Source organism: Macaca fascicularis, chromosome 7 (assembly GCF_037993035.2).
Source record: "Macaca fascicularis isolate 582-1 chromosome 7, T2T-MFA8v1.1".
Taxonomy (NCBI): Eukaryota; Metazoa; Chordata; class Mammalia; order Primates; family Cercopithecidae; genus Macaca; species Macaca fascicularis.
The window spans coordinates 154619909-154644073 of NC_088381.1; the positions used below are offsets into that span (position 1 = coordinate 154619909).

The 24165-nt window shown below is 34.4% G+C and overlaps 1 long non-coding RNA gene across 2 annotated transcripts in view; it reads right to left on the reverse strand.

Annotated features, from left to right (window-relative positions):
- Nucleotides 1-1563: 1563 nt before the first annotated feature.
- Nucleotides 1564-24165, reverse strand: part of LOC135972031 (uncharacterized) — a 46520-nt gene continuing 23918 nt past the window's right edge. Inside the window, exons 2-4 of one of the 2 annotated variants that reach the window (XR_010588594.1) lie at nucleotides 9360-9396; nucleotides 4360-4452; nucleotides 1564-4233 (exon numbers count right to left, since the gene is read on the reverse strand). This is a non-coding gene — a long non-coding RNA (uncharacterized lncRNA). The remainder of the gene's footprint in view (nucleotides 4234-4359; nucleotides 4453-9359; nucleotides 9397-24165) is intronic. The other variant, XR_012416337.1, reaches the window with a different exon arrangement.

Here is a 24165-nt window from a genome sequence, read left to right on the forward strand (position 1 = left end):
CTTACTGCTATAGACTACATGTGCCTGTCTTTCCAAAATTCATATGTTGAAACCCAGTCCCCAGTGTGATGGTATTAGGTGTTGGAGTCTCTGAGAGGTGATTAGGTTATGAGAGTGAAGCTTTATGAAAAGGATTAGTGCCCTCAGAAGAGAAGCCACTCATTCCTTTCACCGTGTGAGATTATGAACGAGAAGGCAGGTCCTAACCAGACAGGGACTCTGCCAGCACCTTGATGTTGGACTTTCCAGCCTCCAGAACTATGGGAAATAAACGTCCTGTTGATTTTGTGATATTCCACCTACCATAATTTGTTTCAGCAGCCAAGCAGCCTAAGACACTTAGATACAGAAAAAAAATGTAGATTTTCTGCCATTTAAAGATCCATGAACCATCTATATGGTGGCATCCACTGCAATTTTCACTTTTCAAAAAACTCATTTTCTGATCTTGGCCTAAATAATATCTACTTTATATTGGGATTCATATAATAGGTAACTGATATGTACCCTAAGGTCTCAGACTTCTCAGAGTATCCTTAGTTATCTTTAGCAAAACAAAGTTATTTTTCATTGAATAGGAATGAAATGAAGTAATAAGGCTCTCACATAGCTTTACCACTTGAAAAATTGTGCCAAAGCTTTAAGTTAAACAGGAAGCACCTGTAAGTATCAGGATGACTCTGGACCAACATTGCTTTCCCATCTCTTTCTAATGAGTAGTTGTTCCTCAAACTGTACTCATTAAAACATTTTACAGGAAGGTGTAAAACCAGTTCCAGTTTTAGGGTATCTAATTTGGTGGTTAAAAAATTAGAATATGCATTGCTCTTCTCTCTGTAAGTAATACACCCTGCAAATCAAAATGAACTCTTTCTAATTTCAACTTGAGATTGAAGAAACTGAAAAAGGAAAATAGACAAAAAAAAAAAAAAATGGAGGAATATTATTAGGTTCTTTTAATAAATTATGTACTTAGAAATTTTATTTTTTCAGCATCAGTTGAACAAATGTGGGCTTCTTGCCATGAATTTAGCTCTCTCACCTCCTCAAGCTTTAAGAATAGACAATAAAGTGCACCATAAGGGCTTCAAGCTGTAATTTCCATTGAGGTTCTTGAAGTCATAAATTGCAAGTGGGAAACTGAAGATGAAATTACAACCTTTCTAATATCCCACCCAGGTATGCTTTATTTTTATACAATGGATGTTTCCACCAAGTCCACCAACATCAAATTTGCACACAATTGCAGTTAAAAATAACTTTTCTTCTAGCTTTGTGTAAGGAAAAAGGCAAGAACAACTGCTGAGTTTAAAACTATTACCACTTTAAAGAAGGTTGCTTTAGGCACTGTTTTTAAATATTAAAATGAAAAAAATAAAAAGTAATAGATTAAAGAAACAGTTTTTTACTTTACCACACACGAGACGGTCTAAGTAGATGTCTCTTAATTCATTTTGCTTCCTGAGAATGTTTTGTTAATTACAGTGTAAGATGAAATGGAAAATAAAATAAAATATGAATGGTTTCAAAGTTTATTTCTTAAAGAAACTTCTTTAAACATTTTATTTTAGGCCTAATATATTATCTACTTCCTAAAGATCATGATCCTTTTAAAATCACGATTGCAGAAAGCCTATATAAAACACAATATGAATATTCTAACAGCCAAAATTTTAGGTTTTATTTAATATCTAAACAAGTGTTCTCCAAAACCAGACTACAAAAGGGAGGTTGAAGATAAAGATACTTCAATCACTCAAGAAGAAATTATAATTACATGTTGGGGACAGATAAGAAAAAAGGACACATCATTTTAAAAAAATGGAGGAGAACAGGACATTATGCAACAGCCATTTTCAGGGGACTGGATAGGTAGAGACAGACCCAAAAATAATCATTCTAAAATAGAGCATAATACATGGTACAGAGAAGAAATATACAAAGTTTTCTTTGGATTCATAGGCATTCTCCCAATAAAAACTAAAACATAGATCCACACAAAGAGGCATTATTCATATTCCGCACAAAAGTGGAAACAACCAAAATCCATCAAGCAGTGAATGGACAAGAACAATGTGATATATCCATACAATGGAGCTTGGTCAGTAACAAAAAGAACAGAGTACTGACTGATACCTACTTCTACATGGATAAACAGCAAAAATATTATATAACTGAAGAAATTCAGTCATAAAATACCACATACTATGTAAATCAACTTATGTAAAACATCCAGAGAAGGCAAATCTTTAGAGAAAGAAAGAAAATTGGTGGTTACTTAAGGCCTAGGGGCAGGGAGGACAGGAGTAGGGGCTATGTATTGGAGTAGCAGAAATGTTCTGAAACTGAATTGCAGCATTGCTTGTGCAACTCTTTGAAGTCACTAAAAAATCATTAAATTGAACCTTTAGTCAATATTATGATACATATGTTAAAATCGATAAAATGGAAATAAATCTGGTAGGAGTTCAAAAGAAAAAAGATTGATTGTAGTTATAGCAAGGATCCACGGAAGAGAAAGTATCACAGAGCTATTTCAAAGCATAGGTAGGATTTTATGTGTTTATCATATTTATGTTTTTACAAATGAACTAAAAGTGGCATAAGTAAAAATCATACTCAAATTTGAATTAAACATCAATATAATAAGAAAAATAGATATCTAATTATAAGAACTAAAACAAATACAAAGTTGAAAAGTAAGCGTCAGTTACAAAGTTTTGCCTTGTGTAATGGAACCCTCAGCACAACATGAGAAAATCACAGGTTATGTGATCCTCACTGTCTGGGAAGAGCAGGACTTAGTTATGCGATGTTCAGAGTTATACAGATTGAGTAGGAGTGTTGTATGCGGACATTCAAGCAAGAGCAGAAAAACTAGAATTTATGAATATGAGTAGGTCAGCCAGAGTTTACTGAGCTCATTATGATGTTCTATCCCCATGCTAAATGCTTTCTATGCCTTATCTCATTTAATCCCCAAAACACCCCTATAAGTAGTTATCACATTAACAGTATTTATTTTGCAAATGAAGCAACTGACATGACACCTGTTTATGCAGCCCCCAAATTCACAAACTAGGTATGCGTGAAAGCTGAGATTTCACAGGCAAACATTCCAATGCTCATAGAAACACTCATAGCAAATTGGTTTAGCTGCTTCTTTTGGATTTTAATCCAGACACTCTGAAGCTCAGAATTATAATTTGATTTTTGTCAAAGGTTTAATTAGCAGTAATCCTGCCATTTGTATGCCACATTTAAATAGTGCTACTAGAGTGCCTTAAGGGCAGTCATTGTTATTAGGATCATTTGTCTTGACCCCCAAATCAGGACATTAATCTGCCCTTTCCTGGTGCAGAAACATTATGAAAGATGCTATTAGAATTTCTGTATGTGTGTGTTTCTTAAACTTCGTGAAGACCAATATTTTAAGACAGGAATAAAATATGACAGATTCAACACAGCTGCTTACGTTGGCTGCTGTAAGAAACTCCCCTAAATTACAAAAAAATAAAATTTTAGATACATAAACATATAAACCAAAAGAGAATAGAAAATGTGACAACAGCAAATGAGACACATCAATAATTTTGTGAGGATGGAAATCAGCTGTAAGAATGCTATGTGACTTAATAGAGAAGAAGAAATTGAAATCAAAGTTTGTGCAGAAGCATGTTGCTTCTTCCGGAAAAATAATGGAAAGGCTGTAAATTTGGAGGACTCAGAACAGTAAATGTAAAAATGATTCACAGCCCTGAAAACATGGGAATGAGTTCAAAGCTGTGTAAAGATTTGTCCCTTAACTCTCCTTACCACACAAAGACTCCTAAAGCTACGTGGCCACCTCTTGCCCACCTTTGGAGGATACCAGAAGTTTTTTGTTGTTGTTGTTGTTTTGTAGAAAAATAAAACCTTGAGGAATGGGAACTTGGGAATAGCTGACACAATAAAGCAGAGGTTGGAACCAGAAAGAAGGGGAATTGAATTTTTCAATAGCCTGAATGATGAGCTACTCCAAACAATGTTTGCCCTCAATCGGATACCTACAGGCGGATGACTGAAGAACTTTCTTCTGGAAAAATGGAAAGCGCCATTTGCCATACTTGTGGGAGATTTGCAAAGAATGCAACTGATCAGTGGATCACCTTGCAAGGAAGTGAAAATGCTTTCACACAAATATCAAACCACCTTTCAGTGAATCTCTCTTAAATACAGTCAACCGAAGAAAGCCTACAAAATGACAGAGATACAAATAGAAAAAAAAAAAAAAATCAGAAACAACAGAGAAAGTAGAAGAAAGCTTTATAAAAATATATGATCAATGCCCTTAAAAACAGTGCTATTCAAAGAACTCACCGCTGTGTGGTGGCTTAGGCCTGTAATCCCAGAACTTTGGGAGGTTGAGGTAGGGCTGCAGAAGGATCACTTGAGTCCAGAGCCGGACCGTGTCTCAAAAATAAAGAAAGAAAGAAAAAAAATTACTTTTGTGGTCTTTACAAATGAATTGTATCCTTATTAATAAAAAAGTTCCCCATAAATAAACTAATACAAAAGGCAGAGACAATAGAAGACAAGTTTGATAATTGAAGGATCCATGAGGAAAGTCCAGTGTTTCACTAAAAGAAACTTATTTTAATGAGTCATACAAGTAATTTCCAAGAACTGAATTACACAAGTCTCTAAATTGTAAAGATCTGCCAAGTTCCTAACACAACGAAAAAAAAGGTTTCCTCATAGAGGCCTATTGTAAAATGTGAGAATATGAATACTTACTTTTAAAATGATACTAGGAGCTTCCAGTGTGGGAAAAGGATTAGGAACAAGTCTCATAAAAAGCAATGCATTTCAGAATGGCATCCAGTTTCTCAATAAAAAGACTGGAAGCCAGAAAGTAGTAATTGAATTCCTTTAAAATTCAGTGGGGAGATAATATACCTGACTAAACTGTGAATAAATTATGTTAGCATCAAAACATTTTTAGACAGAAAGCATCTTTTGAAGTTTTACTCCAATGTGCCCTTTCTTAGAAAGCTGCTAGAGGCTCTGATTCTGCAAAGTGAAATCACACTAAGAAACGAGAAGAGAAGTTATCCAGGGAACAAAATCCAACACAGGAGATTGCTGATTGAGAACAACCAGGAGAATAAATGTATACTTCCACCAGCAAGCAACCAGAATAGATCGGAGCAGCAGGCTCAAAAACGATCAATATATAAATCAAGTTATATACAGGTTTTCCTACTGAGATAAAATCTCTGATCTTACACCTTAATCCCAAATAGAAAAATGAATTGTTTCAAATTTTAAAAAAGAAAATGGTGAATTATAGAGGACGTGGCATAAATTTCCCTGAAATTTATTATTATTTGTTCCTCTAATCTTGTAAGAAATATCTGGTCGACATCAAGGTGAATTTCAGGTTTTTATGATGTTGATGCTAAAAATTTAGATACAAATATAGATCTTTCATATTACTAATTTTATATTGTTTATTATTACTAAAATGCGTTATTTTATATTTGGTATCATCATATAGTAACATTTAATAACTGTTGAAGATGTGTAGAGATAATGGTTTTGGTGGTAGATGTGATAAATTGATTTAATGTTTGTTTTGCTGAAAAAAGTAAGAAATTCTTTAAAAAACTGAAGAGAAGCTTTTTACTCCTTTCATATATTTTCCCTGAAACTTTTAGCCACCACAAACATGAACCATTGATCATTTTACAGACACACAGATAGACACACACACACACACACACGCGCACACACACACACAATGTGAGTTACAGGTGAAAGCATAAAATGAAGACAAAAATCTCACTTCTTTCCATTATTTGTACTATAGAAATCTGATGATACCCTCGGTATTTTTTCTGTGTGCTTGTGCGTCGAGTTTTAGCTAAGGCATTTGTAACATAAACTTGTTTCTGATGAAGTAAACAATCCTACTAAATATTGGAGATAATATATACTATATGTATTCCAGTGAGAAATAGGTCATGGTTATACATAAGATAAAAAAGAAAACTTCATCACTGTTCTTTTATGTATATACATATATCGCTGTATCTTAGTTGAGTGTCAGATTCTAAGAAAATGTTAATTCTTCAGAAAATATTAAGGATTCAGCTAATAAGCCAATTTTAAAACAGTAAGATTATTACCTGAAACTATTCTAGTATTAGTAAATCATAATAGTAGTAGCACAAAGAAAGGTTTTCATTAAAGATTTATTAAGTATCAAGGATTATCTTAGGACTTTAAATGCATTAATGCTTTATAACCTTAGGAATTGCTATTATTATACATGAGAACACAGCACACAGATAGTAAATTCCAGAGTTGGGATTTTTATCTGATACACAAAATACTCAAGTATCTAAATGACATATTCATATGGTAAGAGTGTTTTTGTTCTAAATAATAGAGTTAGACATTGCAAATAAAGTTATATTTCTAAGGTATAGGCTTCTCATCAAATCGAAACTTTGAGGAGTCCTCTCTCTGTTTCATGTCAGCTACTTAAAGATATTAAAATAAAAGAAAAATATTTTTATTAAAGGCAAATTCATGCCCCTGCTAACCAATATTTTATTTCAAAGGGAAAATTGTTATTTTATTCTGTTTGTGTTGTCTCAGAAAGCAAACACGAATATTGTTACCACAACATCTGTGTTTCTGATTTATTTGTTTTCAGCTTTTTAGTAAATACTGTAAAATGAGTGCAGTAACTGGATTTATATCTCCAAAGAGAAATAAACAGGAGACAATTAACGGGTAATTATTTCCACCTGCTGAACTCCATTTTGAGGCGATCTGATTAATTAACAGCAAAAATCTATCATCATTAGATCCAGAATCTTTTATTTTCTTTCTCAAAACACCAAAATACTGTTAACATTAGTTTGGACCAGGGTCTTCTGTCCATTTTCTGGGTCATTGCTCCTGAACTCATTATCCATATAATTGGAAAATGTGGCTACTGATGATCAATGTGAAAACATATTTTGTCTCATAAAATTAATCGTGCTTTTGTAATATGGAAAAATGTACTTGAAAAAAAAAGAAGAACGGAGTATTGTGGATGATTATCCTGAATGATTCAGCCATTACTCATTCAAGAGAGGAAATATTTTTATTCTAATCAAATATATTTTTCTATTTTTTAAAGAAAACATTGTTATATACTGAGACATTTGCTTGTGTCCTGCATGGGTTTTTAATCTTGCTTCTTTAATACAAAAATTATGCATGGCTATGTTTTAGGTCAATTATACTTAGATTTCTCCTGATTTAAAATTATGTAGAAATAAATAGCTCCGATCCTTGGCTCTTTTTCTCTCCTCTCAGATTATATATTGTAATACTGTGCGAACTTTCTAATCAAAGCCTACTACTGGGGCATTTCCCATTTTTAATCTTCATTATGTGTGTAAGGCAATAATCAAAGGCCAACATGGCAGTTGAAGAGCAGCAAAAATGCAAAGGATTGTTTTCTTCTTAAAAAATTCATGATCATGCTGGCAGAATAGTCCAACAATGAGTGTTAGAAAATGTTGTAAATGTTGTAAATCCATATTGACAAGTTCAGTCTCGCAAATGCTATGTGAATCATGCTGAAAAACTTCATTCTGTTTTTCATCTCGTTTGGAGAAAAAGAAATTATGTTGTGTAAAAGCAGAAAGTGTACTGCAAATAAGCATTTACATTTCTGAAAGCTTTATCTTCTCACTTTTGAATTCACAGCATTATATTTGCCTTTGTCATTATGAGTACCGGCTGGGGGAGAGGAGGCATAGATTTCTCCAATTCTTCTTAAGATTTGCTTGCTATATTTTATTATAAATCATGCTCTGCTTGTTATAAGTATGTCATTGTGGAATGTATTTAGCTAGTCTCCTTCCAGGAGAGCAGTTGGGAGATAGAGAGGAGGTAGTCCACAGTTACGGTGTGTTTCTGCTACAATATCAAACAGGATCATCATGTGAATGACATGAGCCAGTTTTTCAAATACATTAAAAATATAAATTAGTGCAGTTTATATGTAGATGAGTTCCTCTCTTTCATGATCGCTTTCCTGTGGAAGTTACTCATACACCCTACCCTCACTTTTTTAAATTTGAAGGTGATATTTTTATATCATCTCCTGGTCACATCGTATTTTTCTTCACTTTCTCTTTAATGAGGAATGCTTAGGAATAAATGAATATTTTGATGTGATGTGATTATCCCTCCACAAAGGAGGTTATAACATTGTTATCTATATAAGAATCTACATACATAGATATTAAAAGTTACAGTTTAAAGAGAAATGGACAAATGATTAGCTTAGATATTGCTAGATTTCACAGGTCTGTGGTTGGCAACCTCACCTGAAGCTTCCAAACAATTTCTAAACCAAAAATAATTAGGAAATAATTTATTTTAGTCACTAACGTTTTAAGCCAGGTCTATCTGAAATTACAGTCTCTCCTCCTTCAGTTGCTTGTCTCAGTTATTATTCTCACTCCCAAAATAAAGCATGCTTATTTCTTTTAATGACATCATATTAAGACTTCATAATTTTATTTTCTATGAAGTAGAAGGAGAAGAAGAACCAAGAGGAAGAAAAAGAGGGAGAAAGAAGAAAGGGAAGCCTGTAGGTACTTTATAAGCCATATGATCTTTAGTGTTTAAGCATATGGGATTTGAATTATCAAGAAATCTGAATTATCATCTACCTTGGTTCAAATCCAAATGCTGCCAATTTAGGATTCCTGAGTTTGGCAGAATTACCTATCTTAGTTTGTGGCTCAATTTACCACATAAGTTAATTACCCACATTTTGATTTTTCTCTTATGTGACTTAATGACTTCTCTTATATTTCTTAATGACCATTAGAATTTCTTAGCATACGGTCTTGCACATGATAAACTCTTAGGTATTCTTAACAATTAAATAATAATTCCATGGTCTTAAAACTAACCTTGGTCAGGTTTAAATCTGAACAGAACTCAACTGGAAATGTTGCTTATTCCATAAGAATGCAAGCCGCCTGGCCAACACTGTGAAACCCCATCCCGACTAAAAATACAAAAATTAGCCGGACATGGTGGTGGGTGCCTGTAATCCCAGCTACTCGGGAGGCTGAGGCAGGAGAATCACTTGAACCTGGGAGGTGGAGGTTGCAGTGAGCCAATATCGCACCATTGCACTCCAGCCTGGGCAATAGAGCAAGACTCTGTCTCCAAAAAAAAAAAAAAAAAAAAATCCTGTAAGCCAACAGATATTAATGTACTTCATTATCCTGGAATTTGGACTAAAAACTAGGAAATTTTAATTTAGGGAATCCAATTTTAAACTCATAACTTACTGTGAAATTCAGTTCTCAAAGTTCCTCGATGACACATCTGGAAAAAAAATGGAATTCTTTGGCACAGAAAACATTTTACATACGGTAATGTCTGATTTGTGATACTGTTGTTTGGCCTCATAGTTGATCCCATGATAGAACAATCCAGATGTTGCAGTAAGCCATATGGCCAACATGGTCTTGCTAATGCATGTAGTAATGGATCAGGTCTTGGTGATGTTATCAATAACCAGATCAGAAGAGTGATGCAATGCAGATGGTGTATCATATTATGTGTTTATAGTATAAAAATGACTCCAGATCATGTATGCATGGCAGTTTTGTTCTATGGTCTTTCCATTATTGTTTAACAAGGTCTGAGTTATGAATAAGTGTAAATAATTTAAGCAGAAGTAATCTATATCCACCAGCAGCACCTGCATGTGACTAAAATCTGAATCTGACCAATGAAACATTTTCAACAGAAAAATTCCAGCAGGACTTTGAGGGGAGGTAAAACAAGCACCACTGGAGAGGAAGATTTGCCTAAGAGTTAAGGGCTTTCAATTTCCTACTTCAAAGTCTAGCCTTGCCACTAACTGTGTGAACCTGGGAAAGTTACTAAAATTCTCCACATTTCAGTTTTCTAATCTGTAAAAAAGGAAAGATGTTAATATCCTCTCATAGAGGTATTGTGAGATTTGAAGGAGTCCATGCATGAAAGCCACATACAATAGTAATAGTGCTTGACACATAATAACCTTAAAACTGAAAACCTGAGCAGATACAAAATACATACAAACTATATAGAGATTAGTGAGAAAGGATACTCAAGATCAAGATCTATCCCCAGTATGTACCAAGTGGTTGGCATAGTATCTTATCTAACCTTGTTTCCCAGTCTCAAATTATGGCCCCATTATAACTTTACTTCCACCATAAAAAAATCTAAATTTTTATTTTATGATTATATTGTATGAAGACAAATATGTTAATATATATTAAAACATCATTTCACCTAAATATTTAGTTCTGCTTTCTCCTGATTTTAAAAGAAATTACAATATTTTCATTGGTTCCTGAAATTCCCACAAACCCGAGCCACTGTGGCTAATAGAGAAGCTGCCCTACATCAAAGACCATTATTTCCATTTAACTTGAAAATCAGAAGGGTTAAGACACTTAATGCATATTTACAAATTTAACATGTGGTCAAACAAGGACATAAATTCAAGTTTAACTCTGGAGTGCATTCTCTTCCCTTTTCATCTCTGCTTCTGCAGGGGAAATCCATCTGAAATGCACCAGGTTTTCCTTTGCCACTACCCCTCATCACACTCCCCGGGCCATCTTCTCCAGCTCAGCTTTCTCTTGCTGGTATTTCTCTTGCTAGGTCTGATCTCTTCCCTTAGCATGTCCAGAAAGTACCTCTTTCTTCTAGTAGTCAAATATTATTTTTTCCCTTCCAGTTAGTAACCACATGAAAAGCAATCAAACAGGCTATGTTTCACAAAGGTATTAATGACCAATAATGGCATATGCTGCCCATTCAAGAATATTCATATTTTAGCCAAAGAATCCTGAAGTTGAAAGTCTTTCATGTGAAAGATTGCCTTGATAATTGACTTGATTTGCTACAGCTGCAGTAACAAAGCACCAAAAATTGGATGGCTTAAAAAAATTAATTATCTCACAGATCTGGAGGCTAGATGCTCAAATTCAAAACATTGGCAGAATGTGCTGGGGGCTGTTGAAGGAAGGATCTGTTAAAGGCTTCTTTTCTTGGCTTCAAAATCTGTGTTTTCTATTTTCTCTGGGTCTCTGCACATTGTTTTCCTTCTATATGTGTTGCTACAAATTTCCCCTGTTTATAAGGGGAAGTCATATTGGATGGGGGCCCACCTTAATGACCTCTTATTAACTTGATTACATCTGTGAAGAACCTATCTCCACCTAATGGTGCTTTATGAGGTCCTGGGGGTTAGGAAGTCAACATATGAATTTGGGGTGATACACCTTAATCCATAATAGTAATATTATAGATTGAAATATAACAAAATACCAATTGTGGAGAACTTTTTGAGCAGAATATTTTTGTTCAACTTCCCTTATACCATCTATTAATAACAAGGAAAAAAGTTCCATCAATCTCCTTGTGGGCAATGCCTACATTAAGAACCAATACCTTCCTTTTCCAGTATGCCACCAAATACCCTTTGCTGACTTTCTATTCCTCTCTATTCACCTCTAACCACCTTTCTGTTCTGCCCTTTAAATGAATATAAGCATATTAATATTACGAGATGAAGGACTATAATGCATCTAAACCAGGATTTCACAACTTTGGCTCTACTAGCATTTGGGGTCAGATAAATTTTTGTTGTAAGGGGATAGGCCATCATGGTAGGACATTCAGTCTTATCCTTGGCTTCTGCTGATGAGATGCTAATAGCACCCCCTTCTCACAAGATAGGATAGCCCAAAGTGTCTCTAGACATTATCAAATGCCCTTAGGCTGCATGGAAACGTTGGTGCAAAATCACCTCCAGTTGAAGATGACTTCTCTGAACAAATGTCGTTGAAGATCTTAGGCCAACAAGGTAGTAACAGTTACTTTATAGAAGCTTTATATTAGGATAATTCCCAAAGAAGTTTAATATCTTTTAGAACAAATCTATAATCTTTTTCCTTTAAGACAAAGTAGGAGCTAAAAGAGGTTGAGCACCAACACCTACTAATAAAAACTTTATGGTACTTGAACAATAATGCTGACCGAACTTAATGGTTAATAAAACAGAATTGTGTCTTTCCCCCACTCCTTAGACTGGGAGCTGAATTAATTTCCCCTTTTCACGCCAATGATCTTTTAGAAACCATGCATGCTTATAACACTGATAAAGACAATTTATTGTGATGTGCTTATTTTACCATAATTAGTAAACAAGAATTATTTTCTGAATATTTTGTGTGAAATGTGAAGGAGAGAGTTCCATTTTAGAAGTCAAAATAAAGTCTCTTACTTCTATCCCTAGCTTGTTCTTTTACATCATTCTTGCTTCTGTAACAAAATACCTTATCCTGTGTAATTTATAAACAACACAAATTTATTTATCACAATTCTGGATACTGGGGAAGTTCAAGATCTAGGCACCAGCAAATTCAGTATCTGGCAAAAGTTGCTCTCTGCTTCCAGGATGGTGCTTTCTCACCGTATCCTTACATGGCAGAATAAATGGAAGGGAATGACGGGGAGGTTGGGAGTCTTTCTTCAACCTCTTTCTAAGCTTGTTAATCTCAATCATGAGGGGTCCACCTAATATGGTTTGGCTGTCACCCCATCCAAAGGTCATCTGGAATTGTAGCTCTCATAATTCCCGTGTGTTGTGGGAGGGACCCAATGGGAGATAACTGAATCTTTGTGGCAGTTTCTTTACTGTTCTCAGGGTAGTGAATATGCCTCATGAGATCTGATGTTTTTATAAGGGGTTTATCTTTTCACATGGCTATCATTCTTTCTTGTCTGCCACCATGTAAGATGTGCCTTTTGCCTTCCACCATGATTGTGAGGCCTGCCTTCCACCATGATTGTGAGGCCTCCACAGCCACATGGAACTGTGAATTCACTAAACCTCTTTTTCTTCATAAATGACCCAGTCTTGGGTATGTTTTTCTCAGCAGCATGAAAATTGACTAATAAACAATCCTTATGACTTAATCACCTTTCAAAGGCCCAGCCTCTTAACATAATGGAAATTAAGTTTGAACATGAATTTTGGAGGGAACACAAATATTCTAACCATAGCATTCCACCCCAGCTCCCTAAAACTCATGTTCTTCTCACACAAAAAATAGCTTCATTTCATCCCATAGCCCCAAAAGTCTTAACTGTTCTCACTTTAACTTTAAAACCTAAGCTCTGAAGTCTCATCTAAATATCATCTAAATAATAAGATATGGGTGACACTCAAGGTACAATCATTGAAGCAAATTAGTCTTCATCTGTGGACCTATGAAATTAAGCAAGTTATGTGCTTCCAAAATACAATGGTTGTACAAGCATAGGATAGACATTGCCCTTCCAAATAAGAGAAAATAGAAAAGAAGAAAAGGATAATAGGTCCTGGAGTAATCCAAAACCCAACAAGGTCAACATTAAATCTTAAGAATAACCTTCTTTGACTTTATTCCCTGCCTTCTAGACATACTAAGACAATGTTGGGCCCCAAAGGCCCCAAGAAGCCCCATTCCATGGCGATGCTGGGTGCAGCCTTCATGCCTTGGAGTCAGGTACCTGCATCTCTCTCTGGCTGCTGTTGCACTCTAATGGCTGCCCCATTCTGGGGTCTTTGGGGTGGCTCTGCCTCCATGGCTCCACTCAGCATTGCCCTAATGGGGACTCCGCGCAGCAACCCTGCCTTTGTGGTAGTTCTCTCCCTGGGGCCCAAGGCTCTCTGAGGCATCCTTTGAAATCCAGATGGACTCAGCTGTACCTCTACAGCTCAGGCATTCTATGTGCCTGCACAGTTAACACCATGTAGTGACTGCCAAAATTTACCCCAGTACCTTTTGGCACTTTGGCCTGAGCTACACTTGGGCCTGGTCAAACCACAGCTAGAATGGACAAAGAGCACCGTAGCAGAATTCAGGAAGCAGAGATTTATAGCAGCACTAGGCAGTGAACCAATCCAGGGGTGCCGTGGGTCCCTCCTTGAAACTTTTTGTCCTCAAGCTCCCAACACTCTTGTCCTGTGATGGAAGTGGCAATCTTGAAGATCTCTGACATGACTGTGACGTCACTCTTTCATTGTCTTGTGAACAGTATCTGGCTTCCTTATACCCATGCTAATCTCCTTATCAGATGCTTATTTTGCCAGTTTCTTGGCATTCTCTCTTGACCATGCCTTTTTATTTACTATGATTATTATTATTATTTGAGATGGAGTCTCACTCTGTTGCCCAGGCTGGAGTGCAATGGCAGGATCTCAGCTTGCTGCAAGCTCCACCTCCCGGGTTCACACCATTCTTCTGCCTCAGCCTCCCCAGTAGCTGGGACTACAGGTGTCTACCACCACGCCTGGCTAATTTTTTGTATTTTTAGTAGAGACGGGGTTTCACCGTGTTATCAGGATGGTCTTGATCTCCTGACCTTGTGATCCACCTGCCTCAGCCTCTCAAAGTGCTGGGATTACAGGCGTGAGCCACCTCACCTGGCTGCCTTTTTATTCTTTACAAGCATAGCCAGCCTAAGAATTTTTGAGATCTCCAAGTTCTGCTTCTCTTCTAATTATAAACTTTATGGTTAATTTGTTCATCTCTTCTCGCTTTTTAGTATAAGCAGTCAAGAGATGCCACACTGTACCCTCAACACCTTGCTTAGATGTTTTTACAACAAATATCCTGCTTCATCACTCTTAAATTCTGTCTTCCACAAATCATGGGACACAAACATAATTTAATCAAATTGGCCTTTTCTCCATTTTCCATTTTTTTATTCCTAATTTTCCTCTGAGACTTCATCAAAATTGCCTTCATTGTCTATACTTTCACCAACATTTTGATCCCAATCACTTAGACTATCTTTAAGAAAGTTCAGGGCCAGGCACAGTGGCTCATGCCTGTAATCCCAGCACTTTGAGAGACTGAGGTGGACAGATCGTGAGGTCAGAAGATGGAGACCATCCTGGCTAACACAGTGAAACCCCATCTCTACTAAAAATACAGAGAAAAAAAAAAAGCCGGGCATGGTGGCATGCACCTGTAGTCCCAGCTACTCAGGAAGCTGAGGCAGGAGAAGCAGTTGAACCTGAGAGGTGGAGGTTGCAGTGAGCCGAGATCGTGCCACTGCACTCAAGCCTGGGCGACAGAGTGAGACTCTGTCTCAAAAAGGAAAAAAAAAAAAAAAAAAAAAAAAAAAAGTTCAGACTCTACCTACAGTTCTCCTTTTCTTCTGCATCCACACCAGAAATGCTCTTAACATTCAATTCATGGTAATATGGGCTTTTCTTTTCTTTTCTTTTTCTTCTTCTTTTTTTTTTTTTTTTTTTTTTTTTTGAGACAGAGTCTTGGTCTGTCGCCCAGGCTGGAGTGCAGTGGCATGATCTTGGCTCGCTGCAACCTCCATGTAGGCTTTTTTTAAAGCATTCACTTCTGAACTCTTTCAACCTTCACTCATAGTTCTAACATTGCTTCTATACTTTTAGGTATTTGTTGTAGCAATACCTCACTTCTCTGTACCAACTTCTATTTTAGTTTTTCCTGCTGCTATTAAAATATGGACTGGGTAATTTATAAATAACACAAATTTATTTCTCAGAGTTCTGGAGGCTTAGATGTCCAAGATTTAGATATCAGCAGGTTTGGTATCAGGTGAGGACACAGTCTTTGCTTCCAAAATGGTACCTTGAATATCGTGCCCTCGCATAGTGGAAAGGGGGAAAGGACCTAGGATGCACCCTTCAGCTCCTTTTATAAGGTTTCTAATCCCATTTATGAGGGCTTCATTTTTATGACTGAGTCACCTCTTAATATTATTGCAATGGGAATATTCAAGGGTACACAAACATCCAAGAATTTTGAAGGGTACACAAACATTCAAGCCATAGCACCTGTCACTATTTATGGTATACGTTTATTTTTGCTTGCTTTCATCCATGGATTCATTCATTGATTATTTCACTCAGTCTTAAATTTTGATGAGTATCTATTGAATACAAGATGTTAGGCCATACACTGTGGGAGTAAAATTACCATAGATTAATAGATACATGTGATGAGTGTTACTACTGAGGAAAACACAAGATACAGAGGAAACAGAACTTGGCAACTAAAACAAAATTTGCCACAGTAATTGGTTCAGAAGAGGAAATCTAGTCTAGTCTTATCTAATACAAGTGTAGGTCAAGATTTTTGTTCTGTGATTTGGAGAAGAAAAATTTGTTCCTGTTCAACATGAATAAGAATTTCAGTAGCCTTGATTGTTGCTGGCTGTTGACTCACAACCACAGAGAGAACCTGCCTTTGGTTGAGGAAGCAGAATTGTAGAACAGAGAGATGAAAGGAAGCTTAATAATGCTACTTTATAGCATCATTAAGTAACCAGATAAACTTTTTTAAAAATCTCGAAATATTGCTGTTTTATCATACTGTGTCAATTATTTCTCTCTTTTAAAGAAATCATTTGTGTAGAGTGTTTACAGTTTACTGCTAAAAAAATTCTATCCAATTTAATTCCTTCTTAGACAAAGACACCAACAAGGAAGTAGAAATATTGTGTTATCTGTCTTATTTTTTTCTACTTTCAATTTCTCTAGGCTTTTTATTTTATGTAGGTTAAACATCTCTCCTTGGTTGATGTGAAGAATGGAAAGCTTATATATGCCCCTTAGGGGATAAACTCCATTTATGTGCTATGGATAAAACTAATTCTATGACTTCTGTCTAGTTGTGTCTTATTTGTACCAAACAAAGGTATACCTTTATGCTGGCCTGAGAGCCTCTAATAAACATCATGTTGATTGTCCAGTCATTCTAATCCATACCTCACATTTCCATAACCATTACACTTACATCTCTACTCTCACATCTCAGACTCCTGAAGAATGATTTTGAATGTCAGTATTTTTTTGGGAGCTGAGAAATAGAAATAGTCTTAGAAAATAAAATGTATAATTTTAGGCCTGGAAAACATTGTTTATTACAGAACAAAATGTAGACACTTCAAACCTTTGAAGAAATCATAATAAAAATAAAAGGACTCCTACTTTTCTTGTATATGTTACCTATTTTACGATAGCCATGGAATTGACTTGGGTCCAAGTGGGACACACTGGAATCTGCAAGCTTCTCAGATGCTCCCCACAATCTGTACTCTAGTCTGTCAATTCATTTTGGGAAGTGTAAACATTTACTCCTTTATTTTTTCAACTAGCCTGATGAATTACTGCTCAAACATTTCCATAACACTCCCTCTATATCAGTTTCCAGATTAGCAAACTCTGCTGATGGTTTGTTTTGATCAAATACATCACTGTAGAAGACTGTATTTGATAGAGAAAAGTGTGATTTATAAATTTCTGAAAGTTGTCATGTTTTCTATTTATGGTATTCATTGACAAATGCAAAAGTTGGCAAAACCAATTATTGGGATTTATCCTTACAGTCTATCTCTTTTCTATCTATCTATCTATCTATCTATCTATCTATCTATCTATCTATCATCTATCTACCTATCAATCTATTTATCTAAATTTGTTTTTTCGTATTATACTTTAAGTTATGGGATACATGTGCAGAATATGCAGTTTTGTTACATAGGTATACACAAGCCATGGTGGTTTGCTGCACCCATCAACCTGTCATTTACGTTAGGTATTTGTCCTAATGTTATCACTCCCCTAGCTCCCCACCCCCCAACAGGCCCTGGTGTGTGATGTTCCCCTCACTGTGTTCATATGTCTCATTGTTCAACTTCCACTTATGAGTGAGAACATGCGGTGCTTGGTTTTCTGTTTCTGTGTTAGTTTGCTGAGAAAAAGGCCTTCAATAAAATTCAACACCCCTTTATGCTAAGAATGCTCAATAAACTAGGTATTGATGGAATGTATCTCAAAATAATAATAGCTATTTATGACAAACCCACAGCCGATATCATACTGAATGGGCAGAAACTGGAAGCACTCCCTTTGAAAATAATCAGTACAAGATAAAGATGCTCTCTCTCACTACTCCTATTCAACGCAGTATTGGAAATTCTGACCAGGATAATCAGGCAAGAGAAAGGAATAAAGGGTATTCAAATAGGAGGAGAGGAAGTCAAATTATCTCTGTTTGCAGATGACATTATTCTTTATTTAGAAAACTCCATCGTCTCAGCCCAAAATCTCCTTAAGCTGATAAGCAACTTCAGCAAAGTCTAAGCATACAAAATCTATTTATCTAAATTTCTAAAGAAACTCCATCCCCTCAATCTTTGTTTTGTTCACATATTAGAAATCTCTCTAAGTCATTTCAATAGATCAAATTTGTTCTGTTAATAGGTGCATTCGATGGTTTGACTGGGCCTAATATTTATAACCATTAGCCTACTAATGAGCAGTACCATTGTTTCAAGGATTGATGGTACAAACATGATGTTGATAAACATATGCGAATCCTTACATTTTATTGGTTTTTATCTTTCTTGGGTCTAAATTGATTCATTGATGGGTATACTATTTTATTTGTTATTTACATACTAAAATAAATACTGACAGATTATATTTCAAGAAGTTTGTAACAACTTATATTTTCACAAGCCAGTAATATATTTTGCTATTTTTTTTATTTCAGTTAAACTGATAGGTGTAAATGAATATAGTGTGGTTAATCTAAGTTGCATTTCTCTGATTTGGGGAAGGGAAGGCATGTTCAGCATAAGTTTTATTTCTTTCCTTATTAGCATTTAAAATCTTGTACACAACATCCTCTTGTTTCTCCTTAATGTAGATTTATCTTATCCAAATGATACTTTTTTGTTCTTTTTATTTCTTAAATTACAAAAAAAAAGCATTTAACATGCAGTGTGCTATACATTATTTTCTTCAGCTTTTTTCTTTAATATTTTAATAATAATTTAATAAATTATAGCCTATACATGTAAATTCATATGTTTTTTACTGTTGTAAAACATTCATTGTAGTCATATATCAGACTTTAAAAAAGATGACTCTAATATTTACTCTTTCAAGATAATCTTTGATTTAGGTTTCCATACATACCCTTAATAGAAAAGAAAGTTTAATTCTAATTGTAAATCAATATATAAATGTTAATATTAATTTATTTAGAATTTTATCAGTTCTTCAAGTAATAAATAATGTATTTTTAATCTAAGAATTTATATATTATATTTATGGATTATTTTATCATTAAACCATTTGTAGTCCACTTTGTTAAATCTCCTTTGGTTAAAATATAATTTGGTTGCATAAGCCCTGGATTTATTTTTTTTAATTTTTGTTATGAATTTTAATCATTTAATTAAAGAAATGGAAATATAATTTTCCTTTCAGGCAGTATCTTTGACTACTTTTGTTATATGGATTATGTTGATCTTATCAAATGAGTTGGAAAATTGTATTTTTCAAAGTTCAATGAGAAAAACAGATATTTATATATTTTAAGCAGAGAGATATTTAACTCAGAAACTTGGTCACAAAAGATTGGTAAAACTGGAGTAACAAACTGAAGGGTGACACTGGGAAATATTTAAAAGTAAGAATTTGAAATTAACTAACCATCATCAGAAAGCTTCTATCATCTGTAAGCTTAGGCCTTCAAACACAAACACACTTAATGTTCATAATACTGTGGTAGTTAAGACTGCTATTGACAGCCCTTATCTTCATTTCCCAAGAGTAATTCAGGAACCCACATACCTGCTACAGCTGCTAAAATAATTACAGATACTTCTGGCAACAAACAATTGCCCACAGTTTATTGGGGAGCTCACAATTACATACGTCTGTTGCCATGGAAGGTGTTGTCAAAAGCATCTGATACCCAGGAGTGTTGCCCATTGGCAGAACCTAAGCTCATGGTTGCCAGCAAGGAAGCTTGAGAAATGTAGCTTGCAGTTAGCCAGCCCCAGTGAATGAGAAGTAAAATAAAGCTAACTAGCAAGCAATCAAGTAATTGGCACTGAGTGTATTTCCCTTGTTTCTGTTCTCTGAAATGGTTTTTATAGGTTTGGAAGGATCTGTTCCTTGGAAACCTTTCTTGTTTTGATATCTTCATTGTTGAAATAATTTTAACTACTTTCATTTTTTTACTAGTTTTAGGGCTCTGCTGATTTCATCTAAATTTTTTAAACTGTTGAACTAGGCCTGTAATGGTATTCTCTTAACATTTTAATCACTGCTTTTGTTCTTGTTATGTCCTTTTTTTCAATTATAATATTTACTTGTGCCTCTTATACTTTTTTCCTTGATCAGTGTAATCAGATATGGTATATTTTCATCAGTTTTTCAAATAACTAACATTTGCCTACATTCATTTCCTCTTGTGTGCTTTTATATTGTGTATCTATTTAATCTTCATGACTACATTATCTTATTATTGCTTAGCACATTAAAATTGTTGTATTATCTTTTAATTCAATATTTTATTAGAAAATAAGGTTGCTAAAATTTGTCAAATGCCTAACGTAAGCATCTCTTCTTCTAACAATGGGCGATTTTTCTTATGATGATGTGACTTGCTATGTTAATATAATCTCAGTATTAAACCATCCTTGCATTTTTGGAATAAATTCACAACTTGATTATTTTATTTATTATTTAACATATTGCTGTAGTCACTATGCCAGGTTATTACTTAAAATTTCTTCAAATTATCAGTGTGTTGTCTCTTTTGTTCTACATCAGATAGTCATATAAAGATCATGCTTGATTCATAAATAAAGCATGGGAAACTTTCTGGGGTTCTATTTTTTACAAAGTTTAAATAGCACCAAAATTATCTGATGAGTCTTTAAAATGTGAAATCACCATTTGTGTCTTTTTCGATGTTAGCAATTCGGTCGCTTTTTTTATAGTTTACATTATAGTTAATGTATTCAATATATTCATATTCTTGAGCCCATTCTATTAATTTCTATTTACCTCAAATATTAACTGTTTCAATAACATAAGTTTTCAAATATATTTTCATAGAGTCACATATAATATTCTCATATCATAAAATTTTTCTATATCTGTGATTATGTATCATTTACCTTCCATAATTTTTAAAAATTATTTTTTACCTTAGTTTATTGTTAATTACAAAAAGTGAATTATTTTATCAATATTTTGAAATAACTGCATTTTAGACTTATTTAATATTGCTATGATTTTTCATGTTTTAAGATTTTTATGTTATTTCCTTTTATTCTTTTTGTTCTATTACCAATATCAGGTACCTTAACTTCCTTTTATTATATTTATTTATTTTCTTAAGATAAAAATTAATATTCCTTATCTTAAAACTCCTTTTTTCAACATTGATGGCAATTAAGGCTATACATTTTTCTTTAATTACAGCCTTTATTACAGTCCACAGGTTATTTGAGAAGAGTATTCTTTCCATTAATTTTTAATAGTTGTTAACATAAATTTAAATTCTCTTTTAATCCGGTGATTTTATAGCTGTATCTTACTTAGTTTTGAAGTAGTTAGGAGTTTCTGTAAACTTTTATCAGTTTATTGTTATTTATTTAGAAGAAGTTATTGTAAAATTTCTGCATTAAATTATTTTATTTTCTGTTTGGTCTGTTAAGATATTCTTTCTGAGTAAATTCTAATTTTTTAAGTAAGTTTGTTGATAATGTTATGCAGCTTCCTCTACTTCTTGCCATTTTTTTCTCAGTAAAAATATGAAATTACTATTTTTATATTTTTTCAATTTCATTACTTATTTACCATAGTTTTGCTTCAGAGAGTAAGCTGGTATTTTAACTATTGGGTACTAGGCTTAGTACCTGGGTGACAAAATAATCTGTATAACAAATGCTCATGACACGAGTTTACCTATGTAACAAGCCAAAACATATATGCCTGAACCTAAACTCAAAGTTAAAAAAAAAAAGAAGCTAATATTTTGCTTGGTGAGGACAAATTTATTGTTTTATTTTTATCCTGAATTGTGCCTTATATCATTATACAATGCTGTCATTTATCCTATTTAGTACTTTAAATTTAAATTTGACCTTATCTGGCATTAAGAGATAATTGGGTAGGGTGGGATGTATGTAAGACTGCCAACCACTCACTGACCTTTCCAGAATAAGTCACATGGTTATCATTTTATATGACAAATCATTAAGATTGTAGCTTTAGGGTATGGTGCTTATCAGACGCTCAGAGATCTTTAGTGGTTGTTGCCAAAACCATGACTTAGTCACATTTCCTCTATTTCTCATTATTTCTTTTCATCCAGCACATTTAAGTTCAAAGCCAATTGTATCTAGTTTTTACTTTGATAATTAGTAGATGCAAAATATATATGACATGGTCAGTGAAAATATTCACCTGAGGCCAGAGATCTATTTGGAAAATGACTAGTTATTAATAAATTGAAACCCACTCTTGTAATACTAAGCCCTTTCTCTTCCTAAAAATAAATTTAAATATCTTTGTTTATATTTAAATCAGCACATATTAAAATGAATATTATGAGGTAGAATAACCAGAACATTCTGATTTGAACAAATCATATTTTCTATGTCATGTCAAGTATATTAATTCAAAATCTAACAAAAGAATTTTTTCCTCTGGCACCTCAGTGATGAACTAATCTATTTAAAAAGGCAACATCTGCTAGAGCTGTAAAACAAATGAAAAATTAATTAAGTATTTGAAGGTCTTTTTTGAGACAATGGAGTTTAGTCGTGTCTTAAATCCTCTTACAGCTTAAACTGTGTGTTCAGTCTGGAAAAGACCTTTCCTTGTTTCCTGATCATTGTGTTTTCAGATCATTTTCTTCTTCTTGGCTGGCCTAGTAGTTTTGGATGGAGGAGCTGCAATGTCCTTCATTAAGTAATAAATGCTTCCTCAGCGTCAAAAAGCCAGTTAATAACTTTTTGATTCTTAAATCTTACATTACTAAAATAGCTTGTGAAAAATACTTTCTTTTACATTCAGTAAGTGTTTATATCTATCTTGTACCTTGCTTATGTCAACTTTTTAAGCCTTTTTTGTCTTTCTCTTGGTTTACTTAATTATAATGTATTCTACGTCAAGATATTTCCTAATGCAAAAGTATTTTTTCAAAACATGTGTACTAAGTTTTTAAGCATCAGATAATATGAAAGTTTCAGTGTTACATAAATAAAAATACAGTTTCTGCCCTCTAGGAAATCTGCACAAAAAATTAATATAAAAGTAATGTATTGAACAGTGTGATGGAGTTTTGTAGGTGGAGTGTATCAGTTTGTTTTCATGCTGCTGATAAAGACATACTCAAAACAGAGTAATTTATGAAGAAAAAGGTTTAATGGACTCACAATTTCACATGGCTGAGGAGGCCTCACAATCATGGTGGAAGATGAAAGGCACGTCTTACACGGCAGCAGACAAGAGAGAAATAAGAGAGCCAAGCGAAACCGGTTTTCCCTTATGAAACCATCAGATCTCATGAGACTTATTCACTACCATGAGAATAGTATGGGGGAACTGCTCCTGTGATTCAGTTATCTCCCACCATGTCCCTCCCACACATGTGGGAATTATGGGAGCCAAAATTCCTGATGAGATTTGGGTGGGGACACAGTCAAACCATATCATGGAGGCTTTTCTTCTTGAGGGTCATTTAACTAATTTGTGGAATATAAGGAAGGTTTCTAGGAGGAAAAGTCTCCTGACATGTGTTTAAATGATAAGCAGAAATTATTTATAAGGGGTAGGAGGTATTCCACAGAGTAAAAGAGCCTGCACAAATATGTGTGTTGTAAGTGCTATAACACATTTTGAATATCAAATTATTTTACACAGTTAGACAGAAAGTTACAGTAATATAGTGATGGCAAGAAGAAGAAAAATGGAGAAGGGGCAGGGAGGGAAGATAAAGTGAGAACAGTGGTAATTAACTACTCTGATATTTTTGGTCTATTTGTTCTAATATTTTATATGTGTATTAGTTTGCTAGAACTGTTGTAGCAAAATACTACATTTACTAGGTTGCTTAAACAACGTAAGTGTAGTGCCTTATAATTCTGGAATGCAGAAGACTCAAGATGTGGGCAAAGTTGATTTCTTCAGAGCTGTGAGGAAAAGACCTGTTCCTGGCCTCTCGAGCTTGTAGATAGCTGCCT